This window comes from Carettochelys insculpta, chromosome 8 (assembly GCF_033958435.1).
Source record: "Carettochelys insculpta isolate YL-2023 chromosome 8, ASM3395843v1, whole genome shotgun sequence".
NCBI lineage: Eukaryota > Metazoa > Chordata > Testudines > Carettochelyidae > Carettochelys > Carettochelys insculpta.
This window is the reverse complement of record NC_134144.1, coordinates 35,492,299-35,504,883: the sequence shown is the minus strand read 5'-3', so window position 1 is coordinate 35,504,883 and position 12,585 is coordinate 35,492,299. Positions and strand designations below refer to the sequence as shown.

Genomic DNA, 12,585 nt, shown 5'->3' with positions numbered 1-12,585 from the left:
ATTGTTCTGCGTGCTCTGTCTGTCAAGAGAAGCCCCCCACTCCCCGCCCCAAGAGCATCCACACAGCTTTTTTGTCAACAGGATCTGTCTACAGCACCGTTATGGCTCATAGCTGAGAGGCAGAACCCAGCTGGCAAAAGTGCTGAGTTTTGGCAACAAAGCGCATTATGTGTGTGGACGTTCCGCCAGTTTTGTTGGCAAACTCACTAGTGTAACCATAGCCCCAGACTGAAGGTGAGGGTAGGCCAGTGAAAGCAGAACAAATATAGTACATAGTGCAAACAGGGGCAGATCTTGAGTTGCAGAAAGACAGAGAAGGAAGCTGTCCTTGTTCAGCTAAATTAATATTTGCATGTACAGGTTGAGGATAGTAGGAAATTTTTTCTCAAATGTTCATTCTATCCTTAAGCAAAGGTGGCAAATTTAAAAAATCACTGAGCTTAAATGCAGTCCAAAAACTATGCATAAAAGTGGTTGGAAAAAGAAAGGTCTTAGCAATAACAGCTGTTCTGCTCCTTTCTTCTAAACCAAGCTGATGTAGACGTGCACAGACAGATGGGCAGACCTCTGCCATATAGTCATACACCCATGACACAAGCATGCCGCCTACTTATACTGTAAGCCTTGTGTTTCCAATGAAGCAATTGATGAATCATTCTTTTGTCTAATAGGCTCATAATATTTAACACATCCATTTTAATGACAAAGAAAACATCTCGTACCCTCCAGACTGAGAATCCTAGATGTCAGTGGGATGGGGGTCACTGTTACCAGCAAGAGTCTGAAGAGGAAAGAGAAGAACTGAAGAAAAGTCTGTCCCCAGAGCCAGAGCCTTCATTGTTCAAATGAAAACTGAAACCAAAGGGGCAATGTTGGCTGTAGCACGCTTACTGTCTGTGTGTTCTGTTCCAATTCCAGCATGTACAAAATGGCATTTGGAGCTAAGAATTGAGGCTCTGTAAAATCAGAATCCTGAAAGCTTCAGCTGACAAACAGCTTCACAAGCACCAATTGCAGCATTAATCTCGTTGGCTGGCACAAGATGATTTACACTGCTTTTCAGAGGGAAACTGTGACCCGCTCAGCTGAAGAAGTATAGAAGGCAAGCATATAGCGTGGGTGTCAAGATGAAAAGGTGGAAAGAAAGTGCTTTCAAAAGAGAGCACTGTGCATAAAACAGAGCCCACAAAGTTGTGTGTGCTATGTTCGTTCAGAGGAGCGGCATTTGGGACAAACATGCCATTAGATTTAGAAAGCCCCACATAACACTAGCACTTTAAGGATCTTATTTCCAGACTCATTTCTTCCACTTTTGATGGAGCAATATTTATGTCAAAGTTTGTTTCCACTTCTAGAATACTGACTTCTTCTGGTGGTGGCCTGTTTAGAATTTCCTGAAAGTATTCTGCCCAATGAGCCACTTGTTCCCTTTCTGTTGTAAATAGATTTCCTTTTTTGTCCATGACAGGGACACTTGTAGTGGCATGATGTTTACGCACACAAGCTTTGTGAGTTTAAAAATCTTTCCTTGCACTCTTCGAGTTGTTGCTTCTTCAACTTGTGGTGCTAGTTCTTCTATGTGAGCACTTTTATCAGCTCTCACCAGTTTCTTGATACGCCAGTCTGCTTCTTTGTATTGCTGCTGGTATCTTTCTTTCAGTCTTCCTGATTCGGCATCTGTGAGTTTTCTTCAAGGTACATCTGTTATCGATTTGCCTTCCATCTGTCTGGCATGATCCATACTTTTTTCTTCTGTTTCTGTTTAAAACCTAGGCAGTCCTCACTGCTCTTTATGTATATTATTGTAATTTGTTCCAGTTTCTTATTAATTTCTTCTATGCTGTGTGTTTCTTCTTCAAGATCTTGTAGCACTTGAAATCTGTTTTTCACCTTAAGGACAAAAGCGTTCTTAACTTTGGGGGTCTTGTAACTTCTTTACATCAAAACATTTCTGCATGGGTATCTTGTGACCAGTGCTGCTTAGCTTAAGCTTTTTGAGTGCTGCCAAAAGGTGATCATTGTCATCATCAGCCCTCCCAAAAATTTTCAGGAAGAAGGGGCTTCTGGAAGAAGGACTTCCTTCTGGAAGATTTCCCCCCCCCCCCCCGGGGGGGGCCACGCTTCTAAATGGCTTTTTGGAGTCTGGAAGAACGTCTTCCAGACTCCAAATCACATGACCATATGCTAATGAGGTGCAGGGAATTTGCATCCATGCTTCATTAGCATATTTTGGGCCGTTTATTAGCACCCCACTTTTGAAGAAAGTGGCATGTGTAGAAATGGCCCAAGAGAGGAGAAATCAAGTTAGTTCATTCAAAGGGGATGTGGCCCATTATCTGTAGCTAATGGAGGTGTGAACATCTAGAGCAGAGAAACTGCTTTTGTAATGGGCCAGATACTCCCAGTCTCTGTTCAGTACTTGGTTGCAAATTTGATTCCATCAAGTGCCAGTGAGTTAAATGGGACTTACTCCAAAATTAAGTGCACTGTAAATCCAGTCGGTTCTTTGGTAACTTGATTTCAGTCCATGTGTTTGGTTTTTTTTTTGGTTTTGTTCTTTTTTTTTTTTGGTCGTTTAAATCAGTGATTTAAATGCTTAGATTTAAATATCAATCTATCCAGATTTAATGGGGTTAGCTAACTGGAGGAAAAATCACATATTCTCTAACATTTGTTAGAAACCTATTTTTGTAATAGTCCTAAAAAATGTAACAAAACACTTTTTGAAGATTTCAAAGCAATTTGCAACGGGGGGTGTAATCCCTTTTTAGAGATTGTGATTTGCACAAAATTTGTGTCTTAAAAATAGCTGAGCAAATTAAAATGCTGTGCACAGTGCACATATTTTTAAAACACAGCTAAGCTTGATTTGTAAATGTCAGATAACTTGTCATTCAGAAACAGGGTAGGTAGACTGATTCCCACAAGTGGTATTCCTTGCAAGGCTATATACAGAGCAGATTGATTTCCAGATCTAATTTATTCCTGTCTGGTTTCTCCATCCCGCACAATAAAACAAACAGTTCCAAAACCATTATATTGTTTAGATGCACTGTGTTTTTGTAGAAGTAAATCTTTCACCAGCCACAATTTTGTATGAGTTCAATTTTTTTGTTAAACTAGGCAAAGCTTCACTCCAAATGTGACTGTCATTCCTTTGTAAGCTGCATCTGGCAAATGGTTCATAGAAATATCCAGATCCATTGAAGAATAAATGTTGTTAAAGTACATTCTGTGACATGTCTTTAACATTTCAAAATAATCGTGGAACTGGACAGAATATCTCTATTCCAGGAGTCCTAGAAACAAAGCAATCTGGGCAGATGAGACGGAATTTAATACAACTAGGCTAAAGAGAGCAGGCTAGTAGGTCAATGGACTTCAAAAACAAGCAAATGAAAATGATCTGCACAATGGACAGATTGCATTTAACCTTTTCACTGAATGTACTTTGATATAAAGTTACCATCTTATGGTAGTATTCTTGCTAAGATTTGGGTTATTAAGATGCAGAAATACTGAGGGACATTTTGAAAGAAATAAGTTGTACAAAATGATATAGGAAATTAGTGAGTAATGAATATATTTATTTCTAGGGAATGAAATATTTGTAATTAGTTTCCTATGTAAACAAGAACACTACTCTATAATACATAGCTACATAAGAATCCAGCCTGGAAGGAAAAAAATGTTTAAAGTTTTATCTTAGTTGGTTGTATGTCACTTTTAAAACACTGTTCTCTTTAACCTTTACCACTCCTAAAATATAATAAACACCTTATGCTCCATTATTTGTAAATATTTTAACTTGTGGGTTGTGCTCAGAGCCCTTCTGCATTTTTAGCATAAGGAGTGGTACTTGTGGACATTGTCTTCTAGCTAAGAAACTTGCACAATATTAGCCCAGAACTACTTAGAGAGTGCATGTAGGAGTTCTTGCTTTGCTAACAAGAGTACAGGTGAGCCATTTTATTTTAGTAAGCAACTTGGAGCTATTCTGCTGTAAAATATATGAAAAGAGACTGCTTGTACAAGGATCAAGAATCTTAATAAAACCTTAAATCCGTGGTTCTCTGATTGTGGTTCACAAAGCACTTTCTGAGGTGGTCCATGTAGAGCTGTCTGTGTGCACAGCCTTGGTTCTCTTTTTTTGGTTTCAGTTGCTAAATAACAGTTCATTTCATATTTCACTAATACTACTTTCCCATGTAAGCAATTGCCTTAGTTTCTATAGGGACATTATGATAGTGACTGAAAGGGTGGAGGTACCCAGGTTCAGGAACGAGAGATGCTTGGTAAAATATGCTCTCTGGTTGCAGTGCACACCATGGAAAAGTGCCTTAGAAGCCCATTTTTAGTAGGCAACGTAGAAACTGCAGTGTGTGTTTTACAAATAATAATATGCTCGTCAGCAACCTCTCAGCTGAGAGACGCTGCAGGTGTGGGGGCATGCCCTGCCTTGAAGTGGTTTCCATTATGTACAGAGTTTACAGTTTTGTTCAATGGCTTTCAGTACCCCCCTATAAAGAGTTCCAATGCTCCTGTGCTCTGCTTAAATTACTGCTTTTGCTCTTTCATCCTTCACTCAAGAAACTGAGGAATCTTTCAGATACCGTGACATAGCAAGACACAGAGTAAGTATGAACTATCTTATTTATAACTTCACCTGCTGACTCAGAACTAAAAGGGATTTACCACTGTGTGTGGGATTTGAATGCCAAAAGATAATAGCTGTGAAAATTGGTAAACTTCTGAAGAATAGCTGGGGCCTGATTTTAATCAGAAATGCTTAGCCTCCACAGTTCCCATAGGCTTTAGTTGGAGTTTTGGGTGTCCAGTGTCTCTGAAAATTGGGCCCACAAGATACTCCTTGAATGCCCAGCAAAACAAAACTCAGAGCTGTGTCTGAGTGTCTCATCATGTTTTTAAAGCCATGTACTTGAAAGTAAGTGATACTGAAAAGGAAATGGATGTTTTATTTAGGAAATGTCCAAATTAGGGAACCAAGTGCTGCTGATAGCCAGTCTATTATTGACATGTATGTTTGAGGCTTTCTTGGTTCAGGTTTCGTGGTGGTTTTTTTTTTTTTTTTCTTCATGGTTGTACTTCGTGTCCTTGTTAAGTCAGACTGAAAAGAAAAACAATGAGGGAGGAGGGAAACTTTGTGTGGCGGAACATGTGTGTAAAAAGAAATGGTGTTAAATTGGAGGGTTAAGCTCTCAATCTTCAGTTAGTTTTGTGAACAAATATGTTTTTTGAGACCTTGAGAAACCTTGAACTCCAGGCAGTTTGTCCATTCTTACTTGCTGTAAAATTTAATATAGTATGTTTTCCCCTGTCCAGTCTGCATGTGGAGAAGGAGGGGGTCTGTATCTTTTTATGACTATCTGATGAATTTTACTTCCTCTCCTTGATAATACCCTCTTGATAATATGTTTCATGGTATTAAGACAAACGAGCTGTTTGGGTGTTCTGAATAAACATGCAACTCCTTTTGAACTATGCTCTGTATTGCTATAAAACTTTTTAACAGATTGGTGTTCTTCCAAGCAAGGTGACTGTCTGCATTTTTGATTCATGTGGATAAATTGTACCTTCTTGGGTGACATCTAATTATGTACTTCCTTTTTGATTTGGCTCAGGATTTAAGGAAACCTTTATAATACAGTGGCCAGAAGAATTTTCTTGTTAAAACTCTACAAACTACTTATTTGGATTTTTAACAGTAACACTTTTTATCCTGTAATCTGCAGTTAACTGAGGGCCATAATACTTTTAAAACTGGAGTCAAGTTGTTGATTTGACTTTGACAACTATAAAAAAGTCTAGTGGCTGTATATATTTATATTATCTTGAAAATTTTATTTATTATGTTCTGATCATCTAGCCTCTGTACATTCACTATGAAGATGGACTATTGATTTCCCCCCCCCCCCCCCCATTGATTTTGTCTGTTACCCAACTCCATAGTGATAATCCACAGTTCTGGATTTTGGAATTTCTGTGAAGCAAATCTTAGCTGCTGGGAAGATATATCTCAGTTCTAAAACCATAATGTTGCTGGTATCGTCCAGACAAATTTCTGTCTATGGGCTTTGATAACATTCTTTGGTCAAACATGGATGACGCCCCACATAGCTCGCAGACGGTGACTGAGGCCTGGCTTTCAACTAAAACTTGGATTGATTTAGGATTTTCACATCACCCACGGATGTGAAAACTTTCAGCCTTGTGCAATGTGTTTAGGCTGACTGAATCCCTCACACTGAAAACAGTTAAGTTGATGGAAAAAGTAAGAATTTTTCCATCAACCTAGTTATCACCTCTCAAAGGTGTGGCTTTACCACAGGGACAGACACACCTCTTACAGCTTTTGATACTTTTGTCAAATGTTGGCAAACAGTTTGTGCCCCTTGTAATTGTTAACTCTGCAGCAAATAGTTCCTTCTGAATAGCTTATTGGCAACACTACGCCTTTTCAAATTGCTTTTGGGAAAGCAAAGCAGCCATTTCTGTATTCTAATTACTGCCCTTCTGGATACACACTTCAGAAAAGCAGCACAGTAGATTAGGTACATGGGTGTTGCCTTTTATTTTATGAGGCTCTTGGTTGAAAGAGAGAGGCCTTTTGCAGAGTATATGAAGACAAGCTGATGCAAAAATGAGAGCTATAACCAACAGGTTCAGACTTTTCAGGATATCTTTGGTAACAGAAAGTGAGTCTAGTTACAGCATGTTTCTAGCTGATAGGTTGGAAATAAGGTGCTTGTGAAATCCTGGTCATTAGAAAAGTGAAATGCAATAACAGTACAAACCTAATCACTAGCTTTTCTTTGACAAATACAGCTCCTAATACTGTTGATTACCTTTCAGTGGGGCGCACATTGTGGTGCCCCATTCAAACTACCCAGTAAGGCTGCTGTGAGGGAAATCAAATTCTGTTATTCTGGATCTTTGTGATGCTTCCAGCTCCTGGACCCTGAGCAGGACACTGGTGCTTTGACTCCAGTCTAGAAGTCGGAAGGCACACTTCTGTCTGGCATCTGTGTCTGGGTTTTAGAACCCACTGGCTGGCTGCTATAGTTGTTCTTTAGATGTCCCAGTACTTAAACCCCATTCTTTTCGACCCTCTTGGGAGCAGAGGAGCCAGAATTTCACCAAGCAGCTAGTACCAGGGTCCGTATTTCATTGGGGAACAGTTCAAGGGTACTTGGATTCAAGGTGCACCTAATGTTGACTTCCAGACAAATACAGAGCTGGCATAGCTCAGAGGAGAGTGCTTGAGACTGGTTGACTGGTTATGGGTGTTAGGAAGCATGCACCCAGCAACACTGCACACAGGCAAGACTCCCTATCACTAGAGGCGAGACGGGGTAGGGTGGGGGAAATAAGTTGCTTCTCATCCCTAGTACCATGAGACCCCTCTTGCTATGCCCCTCATTGACGTGCCCAAGACAATAGATCATTGAATCTTGCTGTATGGTGTGAATTTAATAAATTCTGGTTCTACTCGAGAGAGAAAGGACAAAGGAAATGGGAAAAAATAATTTTATGGAACTTTCAACCCAAACAAATCATCTTTCTAGTTTGTCAGAAAAAAAAAGTTTGTGCCAAAATACTGTCTCTTTGGGTTCTTACTCTTTGAGCCTGGATCACCTAATATATAACCCAATGGATGTTAATCAGACCAGTTAATGTGAATGTAATACTGTTCTGGCTATACAGTACTGAGGGACTAAGAGCCATCTGTGTGAGGAAGACTTTTGCTTGTTTGCCACTGGGTATCAGCTTCCTGATACCGCCCCCAAGCCTTCTCTTCTGGGTTGTGCCATTATTTTGCTATGAGGTTAAGCATTGGTGCACCCTAGCTCTTGAGTCTCTTTTGAAGCACTCTCCGGAGGCATCCCGCAAACCTTTGAAGTGTATCTCGAGATAAGGTTCCCTTTCCCTGCTGTGTGCTCTTCCCTGTTGACCTGTATCACTCTGCTGACTTCATATGTAACTGTCTGTTGTGTCAGCTCACAACGCTGGATTTATATGCCAGAGTGAATAAATATCCTTGTCTGACATGAAACTGTTCCTTCACCTCTGCTGCGTTATGGAATGTAAGACTGTATCTCCAGTACCCAGACATACTTTCTTACCTCGTACCTGCGTGTATCTTTCACAACAGTGGTAACCTTGGCTTTTATTTAAGACCTCGTGTGCTGTTCGTTAGTGAACCAGAATGTGCAGACCAGAATCAAGGTATTCTTTTACCTCTCCCCAGGCCATTTGGGGTTTTTGATAAACTGGAGATCTCCCAAAAAACTTTAAAATCCATATGAAATAGGCTCCTTGAATAAAGTGAAGACAGAGCATTTCTTTTTTCACTTACTTTATTTGGACACAATACAACTGGGGTTGAACCTTTCTGTACACCAAAACAGAGGCTAGTTTGTGTTCCCTAGTTTTGCTTTGTAGTTACTAGTTCTGTCCATTCCAGTGCTTCTGTTTCTTCTCCCATTACACAATTTGCTCTTCACAAGAGGTACTAGTAACATGAAAACTGTCATCCTTTTAAACACCAGGGCTTTAGAATCCAAATTAGTAACGCATTTGGAAAGCAACTTTACGCTGGTAATTTGCAACTACACGTTTGTATCCTGAAGAGACACAATAGTCTAGACGTAGCCAGAATGTTTCCCATTTGACTTTCTCCCTGTGACCTTTTCAGACTTCTGGGCTGTTGCAACTTTTAAGTCAAGTTGTTCATAAATGTTTTCATCATAAATCTATTTATTTACAAGTGTTGCCAGAGTATAATTTTTTCTGCTAAGAAAGAGGTTTGAATTTGGGATCTTCACTGCTGGAAGCATGAAGGGCTACTTCATGAGGTGAAGAACTAGATTCCTGCATTGGCAGCCACGCAAATTTAGGCGGACCAAGACTCAGTCTCCTGCTGGAGGTTTTCCAGCTGCCTTGGTCAGGGTCAGATTGTGCTATGGTAGAATTTTTTTCTGCGCAGAGAAGTTTAAAATTTAGTCCGTGAGTGTGGCAAATAAAAGGAGCATATTGGGTGGGAAGGAGGCAATGTAAAAAGGCTCAAACTAGGATTGGTAAATTACCAGTAGTCGTCAGAGCTCTTCTTTCTGTTCAATATAATTAAATTCTTTGTGAACCAAGCAGGGTGGGAGAAAAACGGATTCAGAAGAGAATTTTTCTCCTTAGAGCAAAAGTTCAGCCACTGAAGGACTGGGCTTTCACTATCTTGCTGTGCATGAGCTGCAATTTTCTGAAAAGGACTATAGCGCACAATACCTCCAGTGGCAGCACTGTCCCCTGCAGGAGTAATCTGAAATTGGATATTTGCAATGGATGAAGGTGACATAATTTAAAACTGTTGGTACTTGTGACTCTATTTGTAGATACAGTAAGGTCTCAGAGTACATGAGGGTTCTGTTCCACACACCCTCACGCAAACCTGGATTTCGCACAAGTTGGGGTCCGGCTTTTTCCTCAGCAGAACGTATGTTCTGCAGCTGGGGAAACAGCAGAAAGGTAAGTCCTGGACTGGGGGTCGTAGTTGGTGGGAGTTAAGCCTGAGGTGGGTTAGGCCTGCCAGGGGGGTGAGGGGTGGAGTTGAGCATGGGTGGTGAGCTGGGCTGCAGGGGAGGGCGGGGGGGAGGTTGAACCGGAACCAGAGCTGTGCCTGGGTGGTGAGCCGGCAGGGGGGTTGCACCGGAGCTGCACAGGGCAGGTGGGCAGCTTGTGAGGCGTTGGGGGGGTGTTGTGCTGGAGCCGTGGGGGTGGGGGAGCCGCTTGTGAGGCGGTGGGGGGGTTGCGCCGGAGCCGTGGTGGTTGGGGGGTTGCGCCAGAGCCGTGGGTGTGGGGGAGCAGCTTGTGAGGTGGCAGGGGGGTTGCACCGGAGACATGCGGGGCGGTGGGGGTGGCTTAAACCAGAGCCGCTTGCAGGTGGTTTAAACTGGGCCGGGGCATGGGGTCAGGGTCAAACACCTAAGATCGGGGTCACGCACTCTGAGTTTGCATACTTTGAGACCCTACTGTACAGTGAGCCCTCAAAATGTGCTATATCGAGTTGCACTTAATTCGCATTAAGGTGAGTTAAGCACAGCTGGAAATTGCACTCCCGCTGGTCCTGGCTCAGCCCTGCACCGCCCCAGTTCAAACCCCCCGCAGCCCAGCTCACCACCCCGATGCGTGGCCCTGGTTCAAAACACGACCCTCCCCACCCCCGCCCCAGCCCTGGTTCAGCCTCCCTGTGTGCGGCTCATGCTCAACCCCACCCCTTCTGCAGTGCTGACCCACCTCAGGCTTAACCTCCCCGCCCCACTCCCACAGTCCCAACCTACTGCCAGGCTTAACCGCCCCACTCCCCCAACCGCAGGACTTACCTTTCAAAAGGAGCTCAAAGTGCTCCTGCTGCTTCCCCAGTTGCAGAATGTGCGTTTTGCTGAGGAAAAAAGCCACCCCCCAACTTAACGTGAAATTCGAGTTATGCGAGGATGTGTGGGAATGCAAACCTTGCATAACTCTAGGGACTACTGTACAGGTAATGATTTCAGTAATGCCTTGCTGTTCCTTTTAACTGTCATTCTCTGCCTCTTTCAGTCTGTATAATGGCAATGGCGTCATTAACATAGTCTCATCTCTTTTACAGAGAACCCAGCAAATATAGGGTGTCAGTTGGATGTTTTGCATTGTTTGTTCACACAGCCGAAGGTGCAAAAAGAGTTAAGGGTCTGACAGCAATACCAGTTTGCGGTAGATCTTCAGTGGTGTATGGCTTATATTTTATGACATAACTGTTAATATATTAAGCTGCACCAAACGTAGACAAAGGAATTATGAAACCTGAAATTTTTAGTCTCTAGTCGGAACCATTTTGTTGTTGCTGTTGACTCACCAACTTTCAAAACTAGACGATATTTTGGAGTTGTCTAAATATGGATCTAGAAGCCTGACTGTTGGGTGCTTGAGTTTGAAAGGTTTGGTCGTAGGCATTGTGCTTTTACAGGAGAGCTTGCAATAAATACACAGCTCGTCCTCAGACAAAATCAAGAACTCATTGTCCATTTTCACAGTAAGCAGTTTGTTTTTAAACTTGATTGTTTCCGCTGCCAATATAAACATCATAATTAATTTTAAGTCCTCTTTTTTGTTCTGGTTCCTTGGGAGGAAGTTGTTTTGACCATCAGTGAAAGAGCTAAAATAGACTCCAGAACGTGCACACCTGCAGAAACAATTATATTTCTCAACAAAAGTGCACATTGATTTTTTTTTTTGTTGAAGTTTCTTTTACAAAAAAGGTAGAATAATTAACAGTCCACTGACTACTCCAATGTAAATAGAGATGATCAATCTATAAAGATTCTCTAATGAATCCATCAGAACTTATCCAGGCAGCCATGCGATCTGATTCATTTGGACTGCCTTGGTCCGGATGAAATTCCTGCTGGTGCTTAAGGCCCAGCCTCACACTAGATTTGTGTATATCTCATCATTAATCGGAGACTGAGGTTTACTCTGTGAAGAAATTTCAAGAAATTTCAGTTACGGACTTGTGCTATGTAAGAATATTATGCAGGGAGTAGAGTGCATTATTCATATACTGGAATCCTTGACTTGAATCACTACAATAGGTCGTAGTGCTTGATTTTTTGAACTGAGGATTACTTGAATGCTGTTAAGTATCAGAGAGGTAGCTGTGTTAGTCTGTAGCTTCGAGAACGACAAGAAGTTTAGTGGCACCGTATAGACTAGCAGATATTTTGGAGCATAAGCTTTCGTGGGCAAAGACCTGCTTCATCAGAAAGCTTATGCTCCAAAATATGTTAGTCTATAAGCTGCCACTAGACTTCTTGTTCTTGAATGTAGTTATAAACAAAAGAAATTAAAATGCAAAAGTTAATAGTCCTCAGCAAGTTTACAATGACCTGTTCTGTAGTTCCTGAAATTACCTTTAACCCATTCAGCTGTGCTTAACAGGGAAGACATGTAGTGCTGCACAACAGATTTGTTCTAACACTTTTAATACCTTTGTGGGCACTACTTGAAGATGTGTTCTAGACTGTATCGATTATATTAATTTTAATTTAAATCCATTTTGAACCTGTTCATAAGTGCATGGGTAACTGTTCTATACATCTGATAAGATTTACAGAACTGTTCAGCAATAATTTTTTGTAAGATGATTCAAGATTTTTCTTGTTTCATGAAACTGATACGGTGATAGTCTCGAAAGGCAAACAGGAGCTGCTTAGGCAAAGCCATTTGAAAAATGTTAGGACTGTGGGTACTATGATACTGCAACCACTAATTAATAGTATTTAAATATTGGATTTTTTAAAAATAACCTTGAAAGGAAAATAAATCTATGTTCTGTCTTTTGCTGCTTTCTGATGTATAAAGAATGTCTGAAGCAATTTTAATAGCGCTGGGAATTTTGTATAATTTTTTTCCAGCAGAAAATGCAGTTTCTGTAAAGTTTCAAGGTTTCAGTCTTTTTTTTTTTCCAGTATGTAAATCTAAACAAAATAGCTTGTTTCAGGTTGAACTGAAATAGAAGCATTTTAGTTCGAACCA

The 12,585-nt window shown here is 41.1% G+C and overlaps 1 protein-coding gene and 1 long non-coding RNA gene across 5 annotated transcripts in view; one reads left to right on the top strand and one right to left on the bottom strand.

Annotated features, from left to right (window-relative positions):
* LOC142016631 (uncharacterized) overlaps positions 1-12,585 on the bottom strand; it is a 505,011-nt gene that overhangs the window by 291,765 nt on the left and 200,661 nt on the right. The window lies entirely within an intron of this gene.
* ITGA6 (integrin subunit alpha 6) overlaps positions 1-12,585 on the top strand; it is a 57,152-nt gene that overhangs the window by 9,015 nt on the left and 35,552 nt on the right. The window lies entirely within an intron of this gene.